Source organism: Grus americana, chromosome Z (assembly GCF_028858705.1).
Source record: "Grus americana isolate bGruAme1 chromosome Z, bGruAme1.mat, whole genome shotgun sequence".
Lineage (NCBI taxonomy): Eukaryota > Metazoa > Chordata > Aves > Gruiformes > Gruidae > Grus > Grus americana.
The window spans coordinates 33,644,447-33,671,160 of record NC_072891.1 but is presented as its reverse complement, the minus strand read 5'-3'; the positions used below and the strand labels follow the sequence as shown (position 1 = coordinate 33,671,160).

Genomic DNA, 26,714 nt, shown 5'->3' with positions numbered 1-26,714 from the left:
CACTTTCCAAAAGTTACTCTGGCCATTTGAGATGGCCCCTTAAGGAAAGTCTTTTGACATCTGTCTGTGGGATAACAACAGACTTCACTAGAAGCCGTATATGGATTTGAGACTCTCCTAAATCATTTAAGGCTGTCACTCACTAAATCCTCCATTAGAGTTTGCTGTAAAAATCTGTGAAGGACCAGAGGAAGCACAAGCAGTTTCTCTTTTGAATGCAGCTCCTGAAATGGACAGCCATCTCTTTTCTGTCTCATACACTAAACCATGAGAGTGAGCTCTGTCATCTGCTCATGATGTACTGTTTCAGAGGCAGTCCAGAACAAATGCTGTCATGATAGTGCTGTTAGCTGAATATTTACTAGAGGGAATTAAGTTCCTCATGGCATAAGGAAATTCAGTCCTCTGATTGCTTTTATACCACTTAATCTGGCTGGTCTGTAGTGAATCTAAGGATTAGGAAACTGCAGAAAAGGAGTAGTAGTTTGACTTCTGTACATTACATGTTTCTGAAATTCCCAAACAGGGGAGAATTTTATAAGTATGAATCAAATATTCTGACTTTCTGCATTTGCATAGTTTTCATTTCCTAACAAAAAAATGCAATCCAGTTATCTTAATAATAGGCTGGTATTACTTAGCACTTAAAACTTTCTGTACCACTGTCCTTCTTCAGTCACCGCTGTGACCGCTACAGCCATGGTCTGCTGCTGTTGGCCAGCTTACTTAGCTTCTAAAAGAGCATTCAGTAGTATTCAGGATCATCTTTATGAAAGTTTTAATGTCTTAAGTTAGGGTTTTTTCTGTTCTTTAAATTAAATTTTGGTATCTGATTTTCTTCCCCATTTTGAAACACACAGTTACCTTTTTTGTACAAATTATCTTCTTCATTTTTGTGCTGTAAAGATTTCATCAGCTTTTGTCTAACATGGGACACGCACATGTTTTGGCAAACAGAGGTTCTTTGGAAAGACATAATTGCAAATATAAACATATTTTGGCATTTGACAGTAATTAGCATAGACTAAAGAAAATCTAGATATCTCACTCAGAAAAAAACAAGTGGAAAAAAAAACCCCAACCCCAAACCACAAAACCTCTTTCTGCCACTCTCCCACAGATGCATCTTGAGTGTATTAGTAGATAAGCTAGAAAATTCATCATGCATGACATATAGTGGAGACAGTCATCATACAATGCATTGTCCTTGCAATACTTGACACATTTTATAGTATGAAGCCTTTTTTTCACATTGGCATGATGTCATTGCAAGATGGCTGAAATAAATTGAAAACAGGACAGTCTTACATTAGCTACCGATTCTCAGGCTGATTATTTTCTCTGCATTTGCTTTATTTTAGCCTTTTGCTTTTTTTGCTACCATGTACCGAAAATGCGGGGTTGAATTTACTCCTTCCAAATTTCAAGAACATACTAAATCCAGAATGCAAATTCTGTACCATAAAAATAATGGTACCTTGCCACTTCATAGTCATTTAAATGTACTGGAATTGTGCAGTCCTGTTTTGGTTTTTTTGGTTTGGTTTGGGTTTTTTGTTTTTTGGTGAAACGTGTACTATAAATATAATGAAAATTACTACATTTAAATTATTTTCATAATGCACATGCAACTCTCTCTACAACACTTCAAACAAAAAGTAGTAGTGACAGTAGGAGTAATATGAAAATTAATATAGTGATGGAAAAATTTCTGATGTCACTCTGCCCAAAAAGAAGCAGACTGCAGTTACTGTCCTATCATTTCTGTATGACTGTGATTATCAGTATCGTCTGTCCGATTCTTGTGACCCTTCCATCTGGCTACCTATATCGCCTTTTGTGTTATAGTATTGTAATGGCTCTGGGGCAGAGCCAGTCTTTTCAGTCTTTATGTCTGCAGATCACCCAGTACAATAATTTACATGTGCAGGAATTATTTTCTAACACCTTCTTGAGAACAGATAAGAGTTTGTATATATCAGTTGTTAAACTGAAGTACATTGTAAGCTTTCACCCTTCTGGATAAAAAGCACCGTATATGCCAATGTCTGTTTTTGGTCCTTATTTATAGACAAGCAGAAACACTAGCCAAAAAAAAAAAAAAAAAGGTTGATTATTCAGCAGTCCTTCCAAAGCTGCAGCTGTGCCACATGATTGTTCCTTTAGTCTTGTGCCTTCAGTCAAGATGTATGGAATCATAAGGGGAAAGGGAAGGGAAGGGAAGGGAAGGGAAGGGGTTTACTTTTTAACTCTTAAAATAATGCATGATCAGTTCTGATGCAGGATCCTCCTCAGAGGTTCAAATGTTGTACTCAACTTTGCCGAAAGGATAATGACCAGAAAGACAGCCAAACAGTAACAGCAGAAAAATTGCCCCTTCACAAACATATATAAAACTAGTTTTACATTAGTGTGCAAAATAACATCCTTTCTGAAATTCAACAACTAGATGATTAGTTTATCTAAATGCTCAAAGTACCTTTTCGCTTAAAAACTAAAAATAAAAAGAAAGAAAAAAAAGGAGAGGGAGGAAGGGAGGGAGGGAGTTATAATCAGAAGCACATGCACACTTCACCATTATCTCCCTATCAGCAGGATTTCAGTATTACACAAAGTGCCTCAATAATCTCAGAGGCACACCACGTCACTAAGATATTATTAATGTTATAACACACTTTCTTAACATTGCAACTCTTAGTCAAAAGTAGTATCATACTACATAGAGTTGTGTGGTGGGTTGACCCTGGCTGGAGGCCAGGTGCCCACCAGAGCCGCTCTGTCATTCCCCCTCCATCACTAGACAGGGGAGAAAAGGTAAAACAAAAAGCTTATGGGTCGAGATAAGGACAGGGAGAGATCACTCACTAAATTATTGTCATGAGCAAAACAGACTGAACTTAGAGAGGGAATTCATCTAATTTATTACTAAGCAAAACAGAGTAGAGGAATGAGAAATAAAATCAAATCTTAAAACACCTCCCCCCACCCCTCCCATCTTCCCGGGCTCGACTTCACTCCCGGCTTCAACCTCCTCCCCGCTCAGCGGCACAGGGGGATGGGGAATGGGGGTTACCATCAGTTCATCACGTTGTTTCTGCCGCTTCTTCATCCTCAGGGGGAGGACTCCTCTCATTGTTCCCCTGCTCCAGCATGGAGTCCCTCTCATGGGGTGCAGACCTTCAGGAGCAAACTGCTCCAGCGTGGGTCCCCCCACGGGGTCACAAGTCCTGCCAGCAAACCTGCTCCAGCGTGGGCTCCTCTCTCCACAGCTCCACAGGTCCTGCCAGGAGCTTAATCCAGCATGGGCTTCCCATGGGGCCACAGCCTCCTTCAGGTGCCTCCACCTGCTCCGGCGTGGGGTCCTCCATGGGCTGCAGGTGGAATCGCTACACCCCCTCATCCTTCCTCCATGGGCTGCAGGGGGACAGCCTGCCTCACCATGGTCTTCACCATGGGCTGCAGGGGGATCTCTGCTCCGGCGCCTGGAGCACCTCCTGCCCCTCCTTCTGCACTGACCTTGGTGTCTGCAGAGTTTCTTACATCTTCTCACTCCTCTCTCCGGCTGAAAAAGCTCTCTCTAGCTTGGTTTTTTTTCCCTTCTTAAATATGTTATCACAGAGGCGCGGATTGGCTTGGCCTTGGCCAGCGGTGGGTCCGTCTTGGAGCTGGCTGGCATTGGCTCTGTCAGACACAGGGGAAGCTTCCAGCAGCTTCTCACAGAAGCCACCCCTTTAGCCCCCCCACTACCAAAGCCTTGCCATGTAAACTCAATACAAGTCGTAGTGAAAACACGACCTCAGCAAATTCAATGGTAAAATTCCCTTTTACTTCAATGGAGCTAAGATCGCACTCTTCAAGTTTGTTGTACAACAGTCAGCAATCTTGGCACGAGCTGTCACCTCCTGGAAGGGCAAAAGGATTTGTCTGCAATATTCTAATTTATCTCATAATTTTTAAAATAATCCTAAATATTTTAAAACCATCTTAAATTCCTCACTTTACCAAAATTTCTGGATTTTCTTTTGTTTATTTCAAAATTTCAATGCTCTAGTGCCTTTTCCTGAACTTCAAGCCATAAAACATCTGTAGTGAATGAGCCTGCTTTTAAGTATCCATAATTCATCTAGGCTTAACTAAAATATACTTCCTCTGAAATCTTCACCCTGCTTGCTATGGGTAATGAAAAACAAGAATGTGTCCACCCTGGTGTCATGACTTTGTAAGAAAATGATTAGCAAATGACAAATACAAAAAATTTTTTTTTTTTCCTCTTAGGATACTATCCAAATTCTTTTGAAGTTAATTAAAAACTTTGAGAGACACATTTTCTGATCTGATTATCTGTAATACTGTCAAACATGGGGCATCTTAAGTGGCAGTTTTTACATTTTCTTATTTGATCTGCACACAGAGTGTCTAGGAAAAATGCTTTGGCCTTGTCTGCTAGAGCGTATGCTATCACTTCAGTCTCTGAGCTGATTTATCCTTTCCAGTTGTAATTAAAAGTCTCAGTGTCAGGAGTGAGTGACGCAGGAATACTTGGACAAGATCATAAAATGCAAGTAGTTTCTGAATGTTTATGTGCTTAATCCAATGGACATTGAATTCACTGAAGAAAACTTCCCATTTATTTTAACGGCCATTGGATCAAGTGCTTAGTTATATCTTTTTCATTGGGTAATATTTTTATTATTGATGTGTGATTTTATGCCATACCAACACACACAAGGTAAAGACTGGAAAATATTTCTACAGGTTTTTTCTTCAATTCCAGACTAGATTTTAAGAACTTTAAAAACCTGTCTGGATTTACAAAGGGAGACAAGTCTTGCAGAATGTAGATCTTCACCAATTTTTCTTCAGTTACACATTTCTGTGATTCATTTGGAGCCCAATACTTAATCAAAATATGCAAAACTAGATACGTTTTTCTTGTATCTGTCCTTGATATCTATCATCAGTCTATAGGCAAATATTTAAAAAACATCTCTGTATTTGCAGGGTAAAAACAGAGCACTACATACTACTTACATAAGTCTTCAGAAATACAAGTTTCCAATTCTCCATTTATTTCTTTCTTAATATATCTTATTTCATTCCCAGCCAAAGAATATATTCCTGTATTCTTTGACTACACTTCTGTGCTTCCTCTCCTCTTTTCATTAATTCTATCTCTTTTGGAGTAGAGGGCATTGAGTTCATATGTTATACAAGTGTAAGAAGAAAAAAAATATTAATAAGTACTAAACAGTTTTTTAACTCTTACTATTATTTGCTGAAAAAATATGCTGGATTTTTTTTTTCTTTGTGCTTTGATAAGTCGTTCTTTAGCAGTAATATTTAAAATACCTTTCTAAAGGTATGACAACATATTACTACATAATAACCAGAGCTACGGCCAAAGTTGATCATCGTTTATATTCTACCCTGCATATCTAAAGAATGACTGTATGCAACTTTTTTGTAAGATCTCAGACTAAAAAATTTCTTAGTCCTTAAAGACATTAATAACCCAGATGTTTCAAAATGGTAAGCTGAATATATTGCACATCTTTTGAAACAAATGTTCATGGTTTTCAGGAATTTTCTGGTAAAATAATATTGTTAAGTACATCAGAGCCAAGATTTATTTTTCTGAAGGAAATGCATCTGTGATATTTCTAGCCTGAATTTTAATGACGCAACAGATTCAGCCAGAGAAAGTTTTACTCCTGAAATCCTGAAAATCATAAGAGAAAGTGAAAGTTGTTCTATGACAGTAATCTTCGTTATATTTCTCACATTAGAGTCACTTCTGTTATGAATTAGTTATGACACTGATTAAGATAAACTTCCCATGTTAATAGCTATCAAGGAAAAAGCACTCATTTTTCTTAAAATGAAGTCATTTCTCATACAAGTATGGAAAAAAGAAAGGAAAAAAACATTTTAAATACTTATTCCTGATAGATACCAGTATCATCCGGTAGTAGCACAGTCATCTTGTCATCCTTAGCAGTACTTCTGAGGATGATAGTGACTTTGAGTACTATGCATGAAACACACACCAGCTCAAAAAGAGGAGATATGATGTCCCTTGTGTCATGCAATGTGCTTGTTGTCATTCCTGCTGTTGTTTGTCTATATAGTAATTTCTTAATTGCTCAATTAAACTTCTAAAATTGTGTGTACTCATGTAAGCAAGAAAATCTGCATAGATGAAAAGGAAATGGGTTTTATGGAATAAAATTCTCAGCCCTTCCAACTTTATTTTACCCCTTTCAGAACAATTTTCAAGAATATCAAAATTATGACTAACAATAAGAGAATCCCAAATAAACATCTAGATGTGTTTAGGCTCAATGTTAAATTCTGATGTTGCTTTGCCATACCCACTTCTTCATTATCAATATGTGCATAAGCAGTATAAGTCACAATTCAAACTAATAAAATGAGGGGATGTGGAACTAATAGACATCCTGGAATGACGAAACTTTCAAGTTTTGGAATGATGTCCTTCTCTAGCTTAGATATTTGTTCACTCAGATGAATAAATCTAGGTCTCCCTGAAAACACATGTAAAATTATAGTCCCCTTTGTTGACCAGGACTTGAGGAACTGAATAACACTCTCAGAGTCAAAGCAAAAGTTTTCTATGCTGATTTCTAGTTCTGCAAAATGTTACACATTTTAATGGTAATTTAATGGTAATTTCTATGTAAAGGGGCAAGAAAAAAATAGCCAAAATATAAATTCATTTGTGCTTGAATAAAAAATATGGGCCTATAGTTTGCTATGAAAGTTTAGAAGTTCTAAGATGAAGTGTATGTTCAAAAATATGCACTGCTTAGTAAGGATGAAAGAGATATATAGAGATCTGACATACCATACTTATTATATGTCTATTACTTAAAATTAAGTGTTGCCTTTGCAGTTATCTTTACATTTTATGCAAAGTGTTGATTATGTCTTTACTTAACATGAGCATTACATTCACTTTAATTTTTAATCTATGGTTATGTAATAAAGCAATATAAAATGTTCATAAAAACCTGGTAGTGCACAAATTCCACCAGAAATAGTTTTTAAAAAGCATATTACATTAATATATTAAATAGAGCAAAATTACTCCTCTGCTCCGTAGTTAACTCAAATGACTACAGCTTGCTTCATGAACTACAAAACTTTTGAGTTCAAGTAAATTAAAGTGATAATGAATTCAACTTCTTGTATATCATGTATTATATTTAAATTAAAATTTATTTCTACTTAATAATTATATAGAATTAGACTTCTCATTAAATTATTATTTTCCTCACTTGCAGGTATATAAAAGCTTGTATTACTCAGAATTTATTAGACTTACTGTTTTTAAAGAAAGAAGCCAAAATATCAAAGGTGGTGGTTTTTCCTAGGTAAGATACAAAGCAACTTCTCTTTCTGTGAACAAATGAAGCCACTCTCTTTAGTACCTTGCCAAGGAAAATTAATGTAATTGTGCTTCTGTTGCAGAAGGCAACTAGGTTGTCTCAAGTCCATGTTTGGCAGACTTTTTTCATACTTATTTTTTAAAATTAATACTTTTTTTACTTTAATATTGAAAATCAAAATGAATATTTCAGTGACACTTCTAGATATTCTTACCATACTTCAAAGGGCCAGGTCATGATATCGAAGGTAATGAAACTTGGCTGACAGTAACTCTAGAAGTCCTCTTTCCACAAAAAGCAGCTTTGTTTGCCATTCCTCTAGACAGACTGAAGAAATCCTGTTGCTTTTAGGAGACTTGTGCCATAAAAAGTCATTAATCTCTACAATATCCAGCGAAGAATGTAACTCTGAATTTGTCATCTGCTATGCAGTCACTCATACATCTGAGTACCCTGTGGTACTGGCTTCTCACGTAGCTCAAAGAACTTTCCATGTGAGCCTTCGATATCTCTTAAAGATAGTATCATATGCAAAATTATCCATTCACACATTGCACTTCAGTCACTCATGGACAATGGGGAATAGTACAGATTTTTCAGCAAAACCTTCACTCAGAATTTCAGCTGTAAGCGGCATCCATCCATAATTCCATCCAGAATTTATACATGGCTAGCAAGCGTTAAATGACAAAGTAAATGTTGAGGAGGACTGGGGAAAGAGAATGCGCCTATTCTACTTTTTCTGACTTTTCTATACGATGCATACATATTTCAAGCTGTCTTTAGAATTCATTCATTGACATTTTCTTGCTTTCCTGTGCAAAAGCCAGTCTTACAGTCCATGCAACTAAAAAGTAATATATGATCTTTTGCTATTTTCTGTTTAATATATGTTTTTGTAACTGGGCAAGATACAAATGGATGCTTAATATAGGTCTCAGAACTTACTACAATGCATAAGCAAGATTCAAAACAGTTTTATATACTAGGTTTCTATCTTTCTGTGGAATGTGCTGGCTTTTCTAAATTACGATTTTACCCTCTTTAAGCAAGACCACTTAGTAAGCAACACCTTTGTATTAACCTTTTCTTTCCATCATGCACATGCAATAGGTGATAATTACTTTCACAAACCACAGAACATTTTTCTTTTTTTATATTTTCATTACATATACTGAGCCATATGAATCCCGTTAAGGGATACCAACATTATACTGTTAAAAAATTGAAGGAAATTAAGGTAAAATAGTAATATTTTATTTCTCCAATAATGCATATTTCAGATTTCTTTTCAGAGAAAGTTTCTTTTTGAACTTACTGTCACACTACGATAGCAAGGACATTTTTCTCTTTTTGATATTTTGCCTTCCCTTTCTTTGAGATATTCCAGTGTATCAGCTGTTGTTTCAGCTGTGTCCACTACCTGGCCATATGTGCACTACAAGCTTGTTTTGTGAGAAATAAACCATCATTGAAGGTAAATTCTGCTTACTATTGTAGACCCATATTCAGCTACATTCTGAAATTATAACAAAATATTGCATTGCAGTAACATAGGGTGAATGCAGAGGAAATTTTAATAGGAGGAGCAATAGCTTTCAGTAACAACCAATTCAGGCTAACTTAATCATTTAGTATTATTTATTTAAATCCTAAGTAAATGTAAACAAAATATAAAAGTAGGAAATCTGATCATTAGAATACTAATTCCAACTGATAAACAGGATTTTTTTTTTTTTTGAGATAGAGTCTTAAATCATGTCATATAACATCATAATTTTACTCTTTGTTTAAGAAGTATCAAACTATAATCTTTTCCTCTGTACCTCCTCTCTATTTTCCTATTGAAAGCTTTTTTAAGGCCTTTTCTAAGGCTTTTCTTCATAAATGTGTGTTGGCCTGATTTTGGATAACTAACTTTTACAAATGTAACTGACAACATCATATCTTCTTTATGGCAGTATGTGTAACAGCTATAATTCTGTATTATATATAAAAAAAAATCATATTAAACGCATCTGGAGTTATGACAAGCAGTTTTAATTTTTTTTTAAATAATTTTTTCTTAAAATAAAACTTTGTACTCTCTTTTGCAAAGATTTGATGCAAGCAATATCCAAGTGTCTGGAAAGATTCCTGTTTAAAAAAAAAAAAAAATTCAGATATCATCTCTCTGTGCTGTATTATGGGTTCATTTGGTGCTGAAGACAGTGAATAACATAAGCAGTAAATGTCTTCTAAAGTTTACTTTAACTTTATTTTAGGTTATTTACTTTCAATTATATTAACTTTAATTTGAATACAATGTATAGTTAGCTATTTATATATTTACACAGGAAAATAAATGGGTAGGTTAACTCCATGATGGGATTGCAATTTTAAAACAGCCTATATTTTCTGTTTTTCCTCATCTAAATTCCAGATATCTGTTCTGGCTATTCTAGATTTTCCATGCTCAGAAGGTCACACTTGCCAGAAGAAATTTATTACTGGCTCATTTATATCCAAGCTTTCATTAAAGTTCATGACCTTCAATGATTTCTCTATCTCCCTGCTTACCCTCCAGATGAATCTATACGGAGCTGTGGTATTTCCTTGTAGCTTTCCTTTTCTAGATTAAATGAGCAGGGTAATATCTTCATTTTTAGGCAGGCTGTGAGCTCTTCTGATTGTCTTAATAACACTTTTCAGTGCATACCTGTCTTTTATATAGCTTTAGCATCTTTTTAATACAGGTGATCACAGTTATCCTCTGTAGAGAGGTAAAGGTGTGAATTTTAGAAAGACACAGTGAATGAATGTTTGTCATAGCTTTTTTCTTTTCTATTCTCTTCTACTTCGCCATAGCATGAACAAAGTAGAATGTGTCAGTTAGAATTTTATAGAAGTTAACTTTGCTACAAACACCAAGAAAGAAAACATGGTCTGCTTAGAGCACTAGCTCCTTTTTGGTAAGAAAACCAAGTGTCTTTCTGATTCCTGATTCCACTTTGGCATTTCAGTTCCTGAGAGTTCCTTGCTCTTTTTCACTAATTGAACTGACTGAATTTTTAAACCCAGATCTTTTCTCTCTTGCAAGTTTGTCTTGAGATTTAAAACAGTTTCTAGAAACATAACTTGTTAAATTTTCATACCATTTTCAGCATTAAAAAACCACAACTGTGTAATTAAAACTCAGATAAAATGAACACTTTTACTAAATTTAGTAGAGAGACATAAATATCTAGAAAAAAATCAATTTTAAATGGCTTATTAATACATAAACATTATATTTTTCTACTGGACGTGTTCCTTTATGATTTTTTCCTTGTTTGTTTTTCTGCAGCAGAAATATACATACATATGGTAATCCAAAAATGTCTCAGAATAGCTCCTCTGGTAGCTAAAAGTTCAGTTTAAGGCTTTAGTACTAGTTAGAAGATAATAACCTTTTAAACAGGCAATGACCTAGATGTTATAATTCATATACTGGCTATTGTCCAAATGTAGAAGTTATTTATATCTGATATTTTACATGTTAAAACAGCAGGTTGATACTACAAAAAACATTGGGATTCTAGTTCACTTTTTTAGTCACTGATTTTAAAAGTCTCCCTTATCATAAAGACGTCAGACTGCACATGAAACCTTTTTAGTTAACCAAATGTTAGCCAAATTGAACTTTTCCAGTAATACTTACAGTTGAATCGAAAACACAAAAACAAACAAAGAAAAAACAACCACAAATTATTAATTTTAAATTAATTAACAATAGGGTGATTGTTCATTCCTTATGTTAAAGTTCTCAGCAATATTGCCTTTTTTTCAAACATTTATTTATGTTAATGGCGTTCACATGTGTATTTGTAAACAGGAGTAAAAATTAAGTAGAAAATGTAAAGCAATTTTTTTTTTTTCATGGTGAAGTTGGTTGTTTTGGGTTTTTGTTTTTGTTTTGTTTTAAAAAGCTATTTTATTCTAAAGAAGCATTACTTTCTTCAGAATCCCTAGTAGTAAGAAATATTACTGCTGTCTGTGATGCAGTGAACAAGCTCAGAAAATATCTATACTGGTCCCATGAACTCAGTAAGGCTAGACAAGAAAACTGGTATTGTGACCAAGAATAGTGATCTCTGTGGAGAAAATTATATTTATATGTGATAGGCTGACCAAGCATGACTATCAGCCACTTGAATCAAATAATACAATTCAGCTGGCGTACTACCCTAAGTATGAAGCTGTGATTGAAAGGGCCCATTGCAGGAAAGACCAACTAAAACCATGTAACATATAACATAGTTTATAACATGCTACATAGAATGTGTAACACATTTTTCTAGCACTATATTCTAAAATCTCCCAAGGTATTCCATGTCTTGTATTCCATTACCTCTTTAATGGCTCCCATCTGGATGAAAAAAACCCACGGTTTTAAACTCATTGCCTTATCATATTGATTTGCCTCAATGGATGAAGACGATGACAAAAATGTCTTGATTGTTTAACTCATCAAAAAAGAAAAAAAAAAGAATAAAATCTTACAATCTTCAAAGCAATCTATCCTCAGCTCACTGAAATGTATTTCTGAATAAATATGAAAAAGAAAGGAAAATTATGGAAAATATATTTAGGAATGAAAGAGTTGCACCAGCTGAGAAGAAATTGGAACAAAAGGTAACTGCAGTTACTTGTAGAACCTAATTGTCATTACATGAAGAGAAATAATGATGAAGTAATTATCCCAGTGAATTTATTTTGTGTGTAGAATGAATATGACTAAAGACATCCACTTATTGAAGCTTCACTGGAATCAGGATAACTAAGGGTCACAAGAATAGATATACTATGAAGGCATAAAATCAGGAAAGCAAACTGAGACTATAGACCTGAGGTCAAATATGAGTACAAGATGATAGTGCAGAACCAGTAGCCCAAAGGTTTTTATATCTCCTTAGTTAATCACAGAATTTACATTGTTCTATAATTCCAAACTCCACTAAACAGAGCAGATTGCTAGTTTTGCAATCCAAGTATTGAACTGAAGGCAGGCAGCATGGAAGATGAGATCATCCAAGGCCTCATTATCTAGAAACCTTAAAGCCCCATACAATTTCAAGCTTAAAAAAAAAATTAAAAAAATTTCCAGAATCTTAATCCAATCTCATAGGCAATGAAGCTCTGATAGTCAATATTCCAATAACAGAGCAAGTATTGTATTAAAATTGTTCCCAGAAAGGCTTGGAAAGGCAAGTTTTCTTCTGAAGTTATTTCACTAACTTAATGAACCAGAACAAAAGTTCTGTGAATAGCAGCACAATATTGGAGAAGTGATAGCCACTATATGTATAAGAAATTCAAAGAAACAAGCATTCACTTGAAATTAAGCCTTATTTCTGTACTTTTCTCTCTGTGATTTTCTGGCTAATCTGAGCAAGCATGAAGTAGGATTCGAGGGAAAAAAAAAAAAAAAAAAAAAGATGTAAAGCCTGGTCTGCATTAAGCTAAGTCAAGACTATCAAGACTAAAATATGTACTGAGGAGAGAAGGGAGGGAGGAAAGAACATGGACTTGTTGAGAAGAGTTTCTCTCACTCATGATAGCTTGATATGTTTACATAACAGGGTTAACTTCTGAATGTAGTACCTGATTTTTCAGTGACTGTAATTCTTGCTGTGTAACAATACACAGATAATGATCCTGCCTTCCTATGTTAAGTGTCACTGCCAAGAGCTCCCCAGCAATAACTTCCTCATTACAGGTCACCCTACCAAAGAGTGTAGTATTGACTTTAGTTTGGGGGGGTTTTTTTAGATTTTTTCCCCCTTATCAGCAATGTTTTTGGAACCCTGTCATTCTTCTGTGACACAGGGATTAGTTAGGTCAGGACTCAGGATGCTATCAAACAAGATGATCTCTTTCCTTCTTTGGTGGTAATTTCTCCTAAATTGTTTCTAACTCTGTTGTGTTATGATCCAGACTCCTCACTGAATGATAATTTGCACGACGTTCCTGCTATGTTCCATCAAATTAATTTTGCAATACTGACTCCCACTGGCTATGGATAAAAGATGAAAAAAAGCCCATAAACTGACATACTCTAAAGTCCGAAGTAACAACAAAAAAAATCTTACCAGCCACAAAACAATGAAGCTTGTAATTAGAATTTGAAACAGAACTGGTAGAGCACAGCAAAGAAAGTTATTCTGAAATTAGCAGTCTTATTCAGGATTTTACACTGGTTGTTTACCTTGCTATGCAAACATCCAGCCTACCTTCTGAGAGTCATGAGAAAGAAATGTTTTTCAAAATATGAGATTTATTTCTAGAAAAGTTAAGGAAATACATAAAAATCTTAAAGACCCAGTAAAATACTCTGGAGAGCTATTATTAGAGGGGGAAACATGATATCAGATCTAAACAACAATTTGAATAAAAGTGTAAGATTAAGTTAAAGATGACAAGATTGTTCAGGTTTCATCAAAAATATGAAATTCTAATTCCACAAAGTTGCTTTTTTCTTGAGCTTTTGAGAACGTTTCTGACATTATTGTACCTCTAGTCAGATTGAGTGAGAGGATACAAAGGAAGGGTTCTTTTTTTTTTTTATTGGTCTCCTGCAGAGGTGTTAGGAAAGAAGACAATTTTCATCTGATTTATTTAAATGTAAATATGAAGTGGCTTTCTGCAGAAGACTGAACCTTCTGAAGACTATTTCTGCAGGGCACTGTCTTACAGAAAATAAGATTATGACAATCTGTTGCAGATTGGAGTCTAAAATACAGATTTGAAGAAGTTGTCAAGTATAAGCTGTTGCTTGATGGTAAATTTTTTTAAAAAATAAATAAATAAATAAAATAACTGTAGTCCAGAAGACGCATTTTTTTCTTCTGCATAGAGATTTTATCTGGTCATCTTTTAACAGCTGCAGCCATCTATTAGGCAATTCCTTTTTCTTTATATTTTCTTTATATTCTAAATCCCTCTTAAAAAGTGTTCCAGTTGCTGAAGTTTTATAATCTGAAAATAAACATTACAAAAATAATTAAATCAACTCCTAATCTTTAGAAAACTAAAATGTCCCAGAGGAATGTAGGTTGGTGGAGAAACTAATTTAGAATGTTTTAAAGATGCAATTGGATATAGATATTCTGGTATTGGTAGTGTCTGAGACCATCAAAAAGGGGAAAAGAGTTTAAATCTTACTTTCCATGCACTTTTTTTGTTTTGTCCAGAACTTTCCATTGCATTAGAAGTTCTTCTCCTTCCTCTTCCGAGGCCGTGGCTAAAGATGAGAGAATAAGTGTCTTATGGAAAAAGTCAAGATTGTGATTTGCATGCTAACAGCTTAGGAAATTTACAAGAGCTAACCAAATTTAAATCCTTTTGGAAATCTCTTGAAATTGTTTGTGATTTGTAGTAAATAAATTTCAGCTCTATGCATATGTTCTTAAAAATTGTATTTTATAATTTCTCTTTCCTTACCTTTGCACCCTATTTTTCCAGACTCTTGACAGTGCTTGGAAAGTGTCTAATGTACAGTGACTGTAACAGAAACAGTAGGGTACAAAACAGTACCAGAACTTATAGCAAGTCAGCGCTGGAGATCAGGATGACTCACAAAAAGACTGTGAAATAAACTTAGAGAACTACATATTGACTCAAAAAGTTGATTAGTTTTATTGTTTAGTTGTTTTAAAGGCAAGCATAAAACTTCAGGCAACTGACTTTTTAGAAGTATGAACTCCAATTTTCATGTATATTTTTTTAATTTCTTTGTTCATCTGCAAATGGGATAACAGATTCTCCTAGCTCTCATTCCCACCTATGGGAATACCTCACTTCATGTGTTACAGTGTCATCAAAAATGTTTAATAAATTGCAATGACTTCTTACTGCTGGAGACTACATAAAAAAAAAATTATTTTCTGTTTATAAAAGGGGAACTTTTTAGTTGATGTAATTTGTCTTATGTTGTCTTGTAAGATGTTGACCTGTTTTCTGTGAAATATTTGCTAAGCAAAGTCAAATGTCTTCCTCTCTGCTTCCTTCTCTGAAAATCCTTTCCTTTCTCTCTTTTCTACCAGGAGTTGAAATTCACCAAGTTGAGGTAAGAAACTCATTTTATTACTGAGTAATTCTACTAGTTTACTCAAAGTCAAGAGTATTAAAGCTTGATAATGTGGTTCTTCTTATGATTTGTACCTAGCAGTTATTCACTATGGCAGTTTACAGTCAGAACAAAATCTCTTTTCCACAATATAGATAGCTATTGTGGCTTCTTCCTGTCAGTGGTGTGTTGGATAAAATGTTCATGTAAAATAATAAACTATGTTTCTAAGGTTGCAAGTAATTCTGAAGCGTAATGCCATATTCCAAGGTTTTCTTTCCATTAATGCTGAAGTTTTCCTGTAATTTATATTTGAGTCTGATCTGGGGCCTATGAAAACAGAAAGATTTTAGGGAGTTGTAACATCACTGGGGAGTAGAACACACTCTTTTGTCTTTCCAGAACTCTATAATTTCTTTAAGCCAAAGTAGAGGGAAGAAGGTGTTTCTGGCTAATGATAGTTCTGAACCTGCTTTATACACACAGATTTGTAATAAAGTTGAGTTTATCAGGATACACAAATAAAAATCAACATTTTCTATTTATGTATCATTTTCAGACCTGGAAACACCCATTAAATGCCATATTTTAGTGTCAATAGGATCAGTCGTTGCAGTGAAATTGTCTGGCCAAAAGAAAAAGAACACCTGTTTTAATATATACTTTCAAAATTAAATTTTTAATAATTTGCTATATTTGACTACAGTAAATCTTTATCAATAACTCATTTAATTAAAGGTAAATATACATAATATTTAACCTCAGTTGTGGAGCCTGAGGTCTTCAGGATGTGTGTATGTCTTTGTAGAAAAAATACAATCTATATTACGTTCTGTAACATGATAAATGTTTAGGACAGATAGTATACTGAAAAAAACTTCATTTTAGACGGAAGATAACTAGGGACATTCAGATAAGCTATAATTTCACATCCCTGACAACTACGGATTAGGTTTTAAATATTCTGTAAAAATTTTGTATTCATTTTAATTTGGTCTTATTTCTACCCTCAACCCCTAGTTCCTACTTTTTTCTTGTTGGAATATGAGACATGCGTACTTTACAATTTTACTATTTCATAGCCCAGGGATTTCTCTGTGCACTACCATAATTTCTTTTGTGAAAGACAAAATATATACTGTTGCTTCTCTTGACAGATACAATTTCCTCTGGCATGGGAGTGATCCCCTAAAACACTTTCTGTATCTATTTTAATAGAGGTGTATGCTTAACATTATTGAATATATAGAGAATCTTCAGTATTTTTTCTACAGCATAGTCTGTTATCCAGAAAAATAACTCTATATTATCCAGTAAACATGAATTCTGCATTTCATTCAAAAGGTCCCAAACAAGAGTAATTTTAAATCAAAGGTGATATCTTTACAAGGTACAACTAAATAATTAAAACCTTGTAACAGTGTTTGTCACTGGAAAGGAAAAAGAAGAAACCTATTTTTCATAGCATTCCACTTAGATTCCTTTCATACAGGGGTAATCATGCATAGAAGTTTACATGACTTTCCACTCAGAGTTCATTACAGAGTGGTGTGTCCAATGACAAGTGAACCTCTCAGAGGTCCTTTTAGAAGTTCCCCACTTTATTGATAGACTTTGGCATTAGATCTTATAGTTCCTCTGCTCCAGCAGCTGAAAAGAGGCTATACTGAGTCGTTGTGTGAGGAGCAACTAGCTGGAAAACATCAATTAAATTAATTCATGTCTGGAAATAAATGAAGTCATAAGAAATAGGAAGAAAAGGACAAATTAAATGTCTATAGGACCTCATATCTGAAAAAAAAACCTTCTGGTTAAGAATCACTGTTGTTCCCTCTCTTACTGGAAATTCAAAGTAAGAATAGGAAGCAAGCAGCAGTGCAGATAGCAGGATTTACCAGAGAACAAGCCCTTTGCTTCTGTATGCAGGGTGGTGATGGTGATCCAGCATTGGTCAGAGGTGAGTTAGTTAGACCTAGTTCAGGTTTCCTTTCCTTTTCCTGTCATGATATCAGTGGAAAGGGTACTCTACTGAAAAAAGAAAGTGATTAATGTTTTGTGATGTAAATGCAAGACTAATGGGAATTAAAGAAAATGGAGTTCAGGCTGGTCATACAGCCAGCAATCAACTTCAAGAAAGAAAAGACTTTACCACCAGGCAGAGACCTTTAGGTCCAGCAAACCAGATCTCCCTTCCATTTGCACAGCACAGTCCAAAGAGGACCAAGGGATTTTGATATTCTCTGACTGTGGGGATACTGTGGGAGCACTATAGGTTGGGCACAATTTATGCCTCTTCATAGAAATACCTATGTGTCCTAACAAAATTCTTTGCATGTCACTGTTTATCTGCGTGTTGGTGTCCTCTCTCCCGTATATCAACATCAGATGACCACATCTGAGATCTTCACATGTAACAATGGAAACTCTAGCAGAAACCAACCTGTATCTTAGTCTAGGTATTCCAGGCTAAGTAAAAATTGCCCCTAGTTATTATGAACAAAAGCTGCTTAGGTTTCTGATAGAAGTAAGGGATTTAATTGTTACTTAAGACCTTCAGGACAGGGCAGGGTTCGGTCATATAGTACATCATGAAAGTTAATGCTCCCATGTCTTATAGGATCAGGACCTGTGTTTGGGATAGAAATTAATCCATTAGAGCTAATGAAACATCAGCACACAAATTATATACATAATTACATATATGCATTTATTCTTATCTCATTAATTCCTTACCCTTAACCTTTTAAACATAATAAAAAGTCATTGATTGATTCAAATAGCCTTTTTTTTTTTTTTTTTTCTTAATCCTGCAGGTATCTTTATGTTATGATTCTCAAAAATACATTTACAGACAGTCTGGGCAGGTGTGGGACTGATAAAGGTCAAAGCAAAATACCAGCATACTTAACAAATATATTTTTGCACTCCATCACAAAAATCCTTTTGGTTGCATAGCAACTGTCTTTTTAATTACTACTTGCAATCTAGATTTTAATAATTTAATTAGTATTTTTCTTCATTAAATTGTTTCACCCAATAAATTTAATCAATTCAATTCATTGCTTGTTTTTAAATGATCCTATTTACCTCCCTTCTTTGCCCTTCCAGCATCTTTGGCTATGCAGTAGAGACTAAAAATCTAATTAATTGCATATCAAAAACCACAGTCAAAGGACTCAGCCATATCCAATACAAAAAGATACATAATTTTTGGTAGCCTTTGTAGCTGAAGTCATCGCAGTTCAGGTAAGCATTAGTGAAGTCAGTGGGGCTTCAAAAAACTGCCACATTACATCTACAAGAAGCCATTTGCAGGAGTGGAATTAAAACTAAGGTTTTCAGAGGCAAAATTCAGAGTCATGCGGGATGTTTCGAGTGGCCTAATTTTAGAGGTAGTGATTTCAGTGCTTTTGAAAAAATGTTTACCTCATACTACTTAATCTTAGATAACCAGAATTATAGTCCCTTATGAAAAATCCTCAGCTATTGTTCTGTATTAAGCTGCTGCTGAGAAGCTGAAGCCTAACAAGAACCACGTTATGCAAGAACAATTATTCGAGGGCAAAGGAGACCGTATCTAAACAGGTGCAGAACCGCAGCCATACTTACCACAAAGAGCTATAGATGCTTCACAGCGCAGGTGAAATCTGCCAAGTGATCTAAGGAGATATCAGTACTAGTAGGCAAGGTTTACATACTAAGCTAGTGAAAATACATGGTGGTAGACACCGAACAACTCCAGCTGTGTCTTCTGGATATGAGGGAAGGAGATAAAGGAAGCATTCCCTCTTAAATAGTCTGCTTAGCAGTACTGGTGTCTGTATTGGCATGTGATACCTGTTGGAAACTCTGTTTTCCTTCTGAGATATCATCTGTTAAAAACTTCAATTTTTAAAGCTCTTAAAAATTTTGTAAGACTTTATATTTTCAGTACCCATTTATGATTTGAAGTATTCTTTTTCTCTCTCATTTCCCCCCAAATTAAGCTTGAATAGAAATTCAAGACTTAAATATCTGAATATCTGAAACAGAAAAAAGTCATAAAGTGTTTATAAAAGTGTTCTGATACATTTAGAATTTAAAATACTATTTACTGAAACTGAAAAAGATATTGTGTGATGGGTAGGTTTGAAAACTGTTCCTATGTTAAAAAATAAATAGTTGTTCTTTAGTGAATTCTGAGAGGCTGAATTTGTACTGCAGTGCTTTCTGCCACTAGTTTGAGGTATTAATCTAACACACTTTTAATTATTTTTATGTGTAAAATCTTTACAATTTTCATGTGTTCGTGACATCACCCTTCACCTATACAGTCTTACACAAGCAGTTCCTGCTTTTCCACCTACACTGAATTTTCATGACAATTTTGAGATTATCAAGCATTATTTTAAGATATTTTACAGGCGGTTTGTTAAAACAAAACCACTAAACAAGACAACTTTAGCCTTGTGGGTAAAAACTTTCATACCTCACCTTAAAAAACCAAACTCCTTGGTTCATTATATCTCTCATTATAACATGTTTGTCTAAATAGAATTAATACAGTACCTACCACAGGTTTTCTGCACTGATTGCACATGAATTTGTGGATGTTAATATTCCAGGACATTAAAACAAAAATAAAAGAAATTAGATCCTTTCAAATAAGTGATACTTTAACGTTTGGTCCCATAAAATAAAATAAACATTATAAAAAATTAAGCCTATAAACATCAGGAAGATGGATAAGTTGACACACCATTTTGCATATCTCTGTTTAATAATATTATATTTCATTTCCCATGCTAAGAAAACAGCCATTACCCAAAGCAGCCATTCGTAAACAGCCATTGTGAACAGATTGCATCCTTGTTGGTGGTATGATAATTGAAATAAGTTTAGCAGTCTTTTATGAGGAAATACCAGATGTATAAAATACCTATTAATCAACTCACTCGCTTTTGCAAACATCAGTTTCAATACCAATGGCTATCAAAGAATAAATGGAATAAGAGGAAAAACATCAGAGAATTAGCAAAATTACTCAGCGGTGTGTGGTATCATTTGCAGCGAGGGAGGTAGAAGAGGAAGCAGTCTAGGGTAAAAGGATCGTATCTTTGGGGCTTTGCTTATGGCTATTGGTTCCACTGTTCATACCTGTCTGCTTTTGGATCTCTGTCATGTCTATCTTACAAGCCTGCTTAAAAGCAACTTCACAGACAGTAACAGGAAGAGTCAGCTGCCCATCAGTCTCTCGTAGATGTGTTTATTTCTCTACTACTAAACACACTTTTCAATAACTAGTTCTGTGTTTATGCAACAGGCTACAAAGGCATTACCTGTCCTACAATACACTGAGCTAATGTAACTATTTTTTCTCCTTTCTGGACAGATCTGGATTTTTCTATTATTATGTTGGGGGTGGGGTGGGTGGGTTTTTCTGTTTATTTATTTGTATATTTGTATTATTATATGCTTCATGAACTAGGACATTGGTACTATCACAGAAACGTGGAAGAACCAACGACAAGGATGAAACTGTGGTGAATTCCAGATTCAGCCCTGGATTTATCCGTGTTACTTCTGTTTAACTTTGGGTTTTACTCAGATGAGAGATAAAAATCTCATGGGAAGTTTCCCTGTCGTGATTGCAACAGACTCATCTCTTCTGAGTCGTGCACTGTTTCTATCTACAAACACTTCTGTCTATGCAGAAACTGACCTTAGCTGCTGAAAGAAGTCATAGAACAAGAGTGGATGCATCAGCTGCAGTTACTTAGATAGCAGTGGCAGCTGCAAGAGCTGTAAGATGACTCGCTGCTCTTAGGAGCTGCAGGAAACATGCACCGCATTGGCCTTTGGTCAGAGACTACACGTACAGGCCCTGTGCATTACTTGAACCACAAAAAGGAGTTTGGATCAGGCAGTTCAATGGAGCAGCCAAAATATACCTTTCTGAATGCAGTAGGCCAATTTAGTTTATGCCTTTTAACCCACTGGTGCAGGCCAATAGGACTGGTTTGGCAAAGGGAGACAGTGGATACTGAAGGCTCTGTAGGCACTTGAAGGGGGACAGACTTCAGAACACCTCTAGTCTGTTCTTGTGTTAGGTGCATTCTTAGAGTACATCTGGTTATTTCTAGTGAAAGGACTCTAATTCCACTACTTTTCTGAGTCAGACATGCCAAAGCATCACGCTGAGATATCAAACAATGGTAACTGTAGTTGAGAACTTACTTTTACTCATTACTTTCATTAGAAGCCAATGCATTATTAACATATAATTGCAGGCATGCAAGGATATGAAAACATCAGTTTATAGCTCAACTACTACCGCTACTTAGAAAAATATTTTGATTATGTCACGGGAAACTTTGAAAAGAGCACACAGACACGAGTGAGTTTGATTACAAATTGCCATCAATCTATGGCTGAATTTGAATATTTCTTTATTTTCACAATACTATGTGTGCAAAAGGCAAATTTGATTCAGTGATGAAAAAGAGGGCACATTTCTATGAATACTTTAGCAGGTGAACTCTGAGGACATGGAAGGACAAGGGAGTAACTTTTGATAAACTTGTCCAGTGGCAACAAAGACCAGGTCCGTAGACTCCTGGCATTAAAATCAGTACTAATCTGTTACTGAGGAATAGCTCAGCCAGTCAGAAATTACATGGAAAGCTAGTAGCCTATCTTTAAGCCATATCCAGAAAGTTTTTCCTCAGTCACTATACCTAGGTCAAACTGAGAGCTGTTGTATAGAAAAAAACACTGGATCCCAAATAGTGAAGTCAGACAGTTAGTTGAAGACTAACAGGAGACAAAACAGATGACATCGACTCTATTGAAGTCAATGCAAAATCAAAATCTATGTATCCTCAGAATGCTGATCTATGTGTGATCTCTAGTTTGACGCCCATTTAGTAACAACATTGAGATCTGTCAAGGACAACTGGCAAACGCCTTTTGCATTCACTAAAAAAGAAGAGAAAGTCTCCACCTCTTCTGAATGATAACAGGGATGCATGCCCTTCTTCGATCTCCATGCTATATGAGCAACATTCACGTGTCTAACAGATGTGGAGTACCCACCTGATATTTTCAATAATTTAGTGAAGATTATGACACAAGATGTAAATTATAAACCATAAACCTAGACAGTTTATTAGTGAACTGTGAATCTTTAAAGAACAGGCCTTGCTAAAATACGTAGTTTTGACTAGAAATTAAGAAACACAATCCTCTTTATTGTAGCTGCCAGTGAAGAAATTTTTCCAGAGTTTTTCTATCCAGGAGCCCTGATAGACTTCACAAAAAAACCCAACCGTCTCAGAAAAGCATTGTGGCAGCTGGCATATGTAAGTGCTGCTGAAATCAACAGGCAAAAATGACTAAATGTAGAAAATATAGTCTTTACTTTATAAAAGGAAAGCCTTGCCTCTAACTGCTGTTTTGTTTCTGCTGAGTCACACCACATGATTGCAACTTGCTGTTATTTAAAGCACCAGTATCTCCTTTTATCACATAAAATTAGGGATAGAGAAGAGAAATTATTGATTTACTTCTTGGGTTTTGGTACGTGGAGGACAACTGTTCAAATTAAAAACTTTTTACTGTAATGCAATACTTCAAAGATAGTAATATTTGCCTTATTAATTTTCCTGTCTCCTCCCAAAAAATGTGAAGAACTCAGGAAATTCCTTAACTGCTCTTTCTGATAGAAATTTGTTAAACTATTTACTTTATTATTTCTATAAGGTGTGAATCAGAAGTCCCAATGTAGTCCCTTTATGCTATTCTGCTCTACTAGAATATGCATAAAACTCTGCTAATTTTAAAGTCCCAGCATTTAAGGTTTAATGTCTACTGGTGTATTCTAGCAGCGAGTAGTTTTTTATAAATGTATAAAAAATAAATCAGCTCAATATCTAATTTAAACTTTTAAACATAAAAATAAAAGGAAATTGTAAACAATTTTATGTGATTCACACAAATGTTAGAAGTTATATATGTATGATCACATAAACACATGACATACAGTTGTTTGTAGAGCTAGAGAGTTGCATAACTTTGAAACATTGCAGTACTTCATGTAAATTTTCTTTGCCATGTAATTTTTGCAGTTTATGGCAAGAAAACCAGGGGACAATGCTACCAAATTCAGTGAGTTAGATGCTGCTGATTTCAGAAATTTCTGAATATTGCCCTTAAAGTAAGAAGATAATCTTTCTCAAATTTCTACATACATACTCAACATTACTCCCCGTGTAGGTTCACTGACTCCTTGGATGAGTGCAGTTAAGTATGTATATAGATGTTTACTGGGACATAATATTAATAATTATTCTTGTCACTGCAAGACTATATAGTTTACAGCTGTTTGCCCCGCCCTACTTGATATTACTCATGTTGTGGAACTACTCAGCAGAGAAGCAGAGCCCAGACCTGTGAGCGTCTGAGGCAATCACTGGTGATGTTTTGATCACAGGAAAGCCTCCTAGGTGGGACTGTGGTGCTGCCGTCCAGAAGGAAAACCCATGCTTTCACTTCCATCTAGGGTCCTTAACCAGATCCTTGGGACACACGAACTCGTTATTTGCCTTACATCTTAAGGTCTTAGTTTCTTCCTACTAATTCCAGTACAAAATAATAAGCAGTTTTATACCAGTAGGAATTTAAAAGCATAGAAATTTCAGAAGCATGTGTTGGCAAAACGTGTAACATTTGAAATAAAACATATATTGGCTAAGAAAACTTAGGAGAAGGTTTATTACCAGTATAACAAGTACTGTTTGGGTGTTATCAAGTCATTTACTGACCTCTGTGTGCTTTCCCCCTACAATTACATCACTTCTGTTCCCTAAGTGACATTACTTTGGCTCACAGATATTCTAGAGCCATTCTGCCGGATGGCATGTGTAGCCATTGAAAAATATAATCCTTGCAATGAATTAAATGAAAAACTAACCAGAAAAGCAGTACATATTACAAGCATAATAGCTGGTTTGAAAGTGTATCCTGGGGTTTCAGATGATGTCATAATCTGCTACAGCAAATTTAGTAGTATTGTTGCCTGGAAGCTAAGCCATTATACTATGTTTAATTTCACTAAGATGTAAATTACATGGTTCAGTGTTGTATAGTACTGGCTACTGCCATTGTAGATTCTTGTTCTTGCAGCTGTCAGGAATTCTAACGTTTATGGGGATTTTGTTTAGCTGGAAGTCTTAAGCTTTTGTAGACATTTAAAAAAACCCAATTATTTTATCCCTCTCTTATTTGCTATTACTCCATCTCATCTCTGCACTCATCTCATTTCCAGCAATATTAACAGAATAATAGGCTGACTCTTTCAAGTATATCAATAAATATTCAGTCCCTGAAGAAGAGAAGACCACTATGACTTGAGAGTGACTTCTTGCCTGTTATCACATTTGGTTTTAGTGAGCCTTTAAGCCAAAAAGAAAAATGTTCTTCTTAGAGAAAAATAGGCAGCGTGGGTGCTTATATTACATCTTTTATGGTAACTGCCAGCATGAAATTTGAGGGAACGTTCTGTATTACCACATAACTTTTACCAGAAAAATATAGATAAATTTGCCCCCAATAAGTACATCAACATTTCGAGTAACATCTGAAATTTCCAGCTGAATTGCATGGGAAAATAGCCTAATTGACCATGCATGAAAAATCATAGATGCACTTTAAAATAGTAGACCATATTTTTTATCATTAAAATCTGATACAGTAATTGACTGTTAGCATGTAGTCATGAGCTTTAATATCAATGATTTCTTAACAACATATTACAAGTACTGTGATACACGAAAATGAAAATGCTATGGGGAGCTTATTGTTTTTCCTTTCAAATATTTTTTTAGTTAATAAATATCTTACCCTTGCACATCTGTATATTTTTCTTCCTGCACTCATCTGTGGGTGGATCTTTTGCCTATATACGCTGCTTTCCAATTCCGTGCTTCTGACAACATAATTGATTCTAGGCAGGTTTATGCATATATGGGAAATCAGCAGAGACTTTAGATTAGCTTTTAAGAGCAAGTATTGCTAATAAAGAGATGATTCACAACAGAGATATGCTTGAGATGACATAAAATAAATCAACAATAGCTGGTGTCAGTTGTAAACCACACACAATTAAAAATAATTTTATCTTTATCTTGAAAACTTAAAAGCAAAGATGAATGTTCCAGTGACTCAAATTTACAAAAGTTTGTTAATGTTTGCTGCTGTCAGTTGGCTTTGTTCATGTAGCAAAGCCATTGCCTATATTTTGATTCTGGCTGTATTTATTTGCTTATATTTGTTGTGATCTACTGGCACAAATTCCCATCTTTATAGCACAGCTATGGTATAGCAGGCATTCATTGGCTGTGTGAGAGAAGGCATGCTTCTGTCAGTGCTCTGTAATATTTCCATGATTAACAGTCACCTAAAAGAAATAAAAGTGCTGTATACCAGAAAAATATTCTTTAAAAAGCCATAAGATCTCTGAAATCATCTGAATTAGTCTTTGAAATTGTCTATACAGGAACTTGAAATCATGTAATGGAAGAATTCAGCTGGGGTTTTGTCACATATTTGAAAAAAAAAAATAGAGGTTAGTTCTGCGTTTTGGGACCAGTGTTAAAGGATTTTTTTTTAGGCTATTTGCTTCTAGAAGAAGCTTTAGGTAGTATGAAAACTAAAGGCTGTATGACTTTAACTGAGGTTTCTCCAACAAAACTGTAACCAACCATAACCAAAACTTTCCTCTCACCTACACTTCTGACTTTTGTGAGTTTTAATCAACTTACAGAGAAAAGAGTTTCAAATGCCATCCTATCCTAGGTTTTAATTCCTTCTCTCTGAAGTAGCCTATATGTGCTTACTCAAGGGAGAGAAAAGTTGTGTGGAAGAAGTATCCTGGAAACTTTTTGCCGTTGTCTGCAGAGAAGCTACAGAAAGAAGCACAAGCCACTCTTAAATGAGATTTACTGTACATACACAGTCACTACTGAAGAAACCAATAAGGATTAAGAAATTATCTTAACTGAGATTCTCTGTGACAGACACCAGTTGGAAAAGCACAATGGTCAAATGCTTGGCACTCAGCTACACAACAGAGATGTCCAGAAGGGAACGTGAAGGCATGAGCTTCAGGATTCAGGGCATTATGAATATAACTCTACTCCTCTCTTGATGAGGGAGGAGAAAGGTGGGAACTGATATCTATA

At 35.0% G+C, this 26,714-nt stretch overlaps 1 protein-coding gene across 28 annotated transcripts in view; it reads left to right on the top strand.

Moving 5' to 3' along the window:
- Positions 1-26,714, top strand: part of PTPRD (protein tyrosine phosphatase receptor type D) — a 1,257,748-nt gene that overhangs the window by 666,963 nt on the left and 564,071 nt on the right. For all 28 annotated transcript variants that reach the window (XM_054809724.1, XM_054809742.1, XM_054809753.1 and 25 more), the window contains one exon: positions 15,473-15,495. The gene's annotated coding sequence lies outside the window, so the exon portion shown is untranslated. The remainder of the gene's footprint in view (positions 1-15,472; positions 15,496-26,714) is intronic.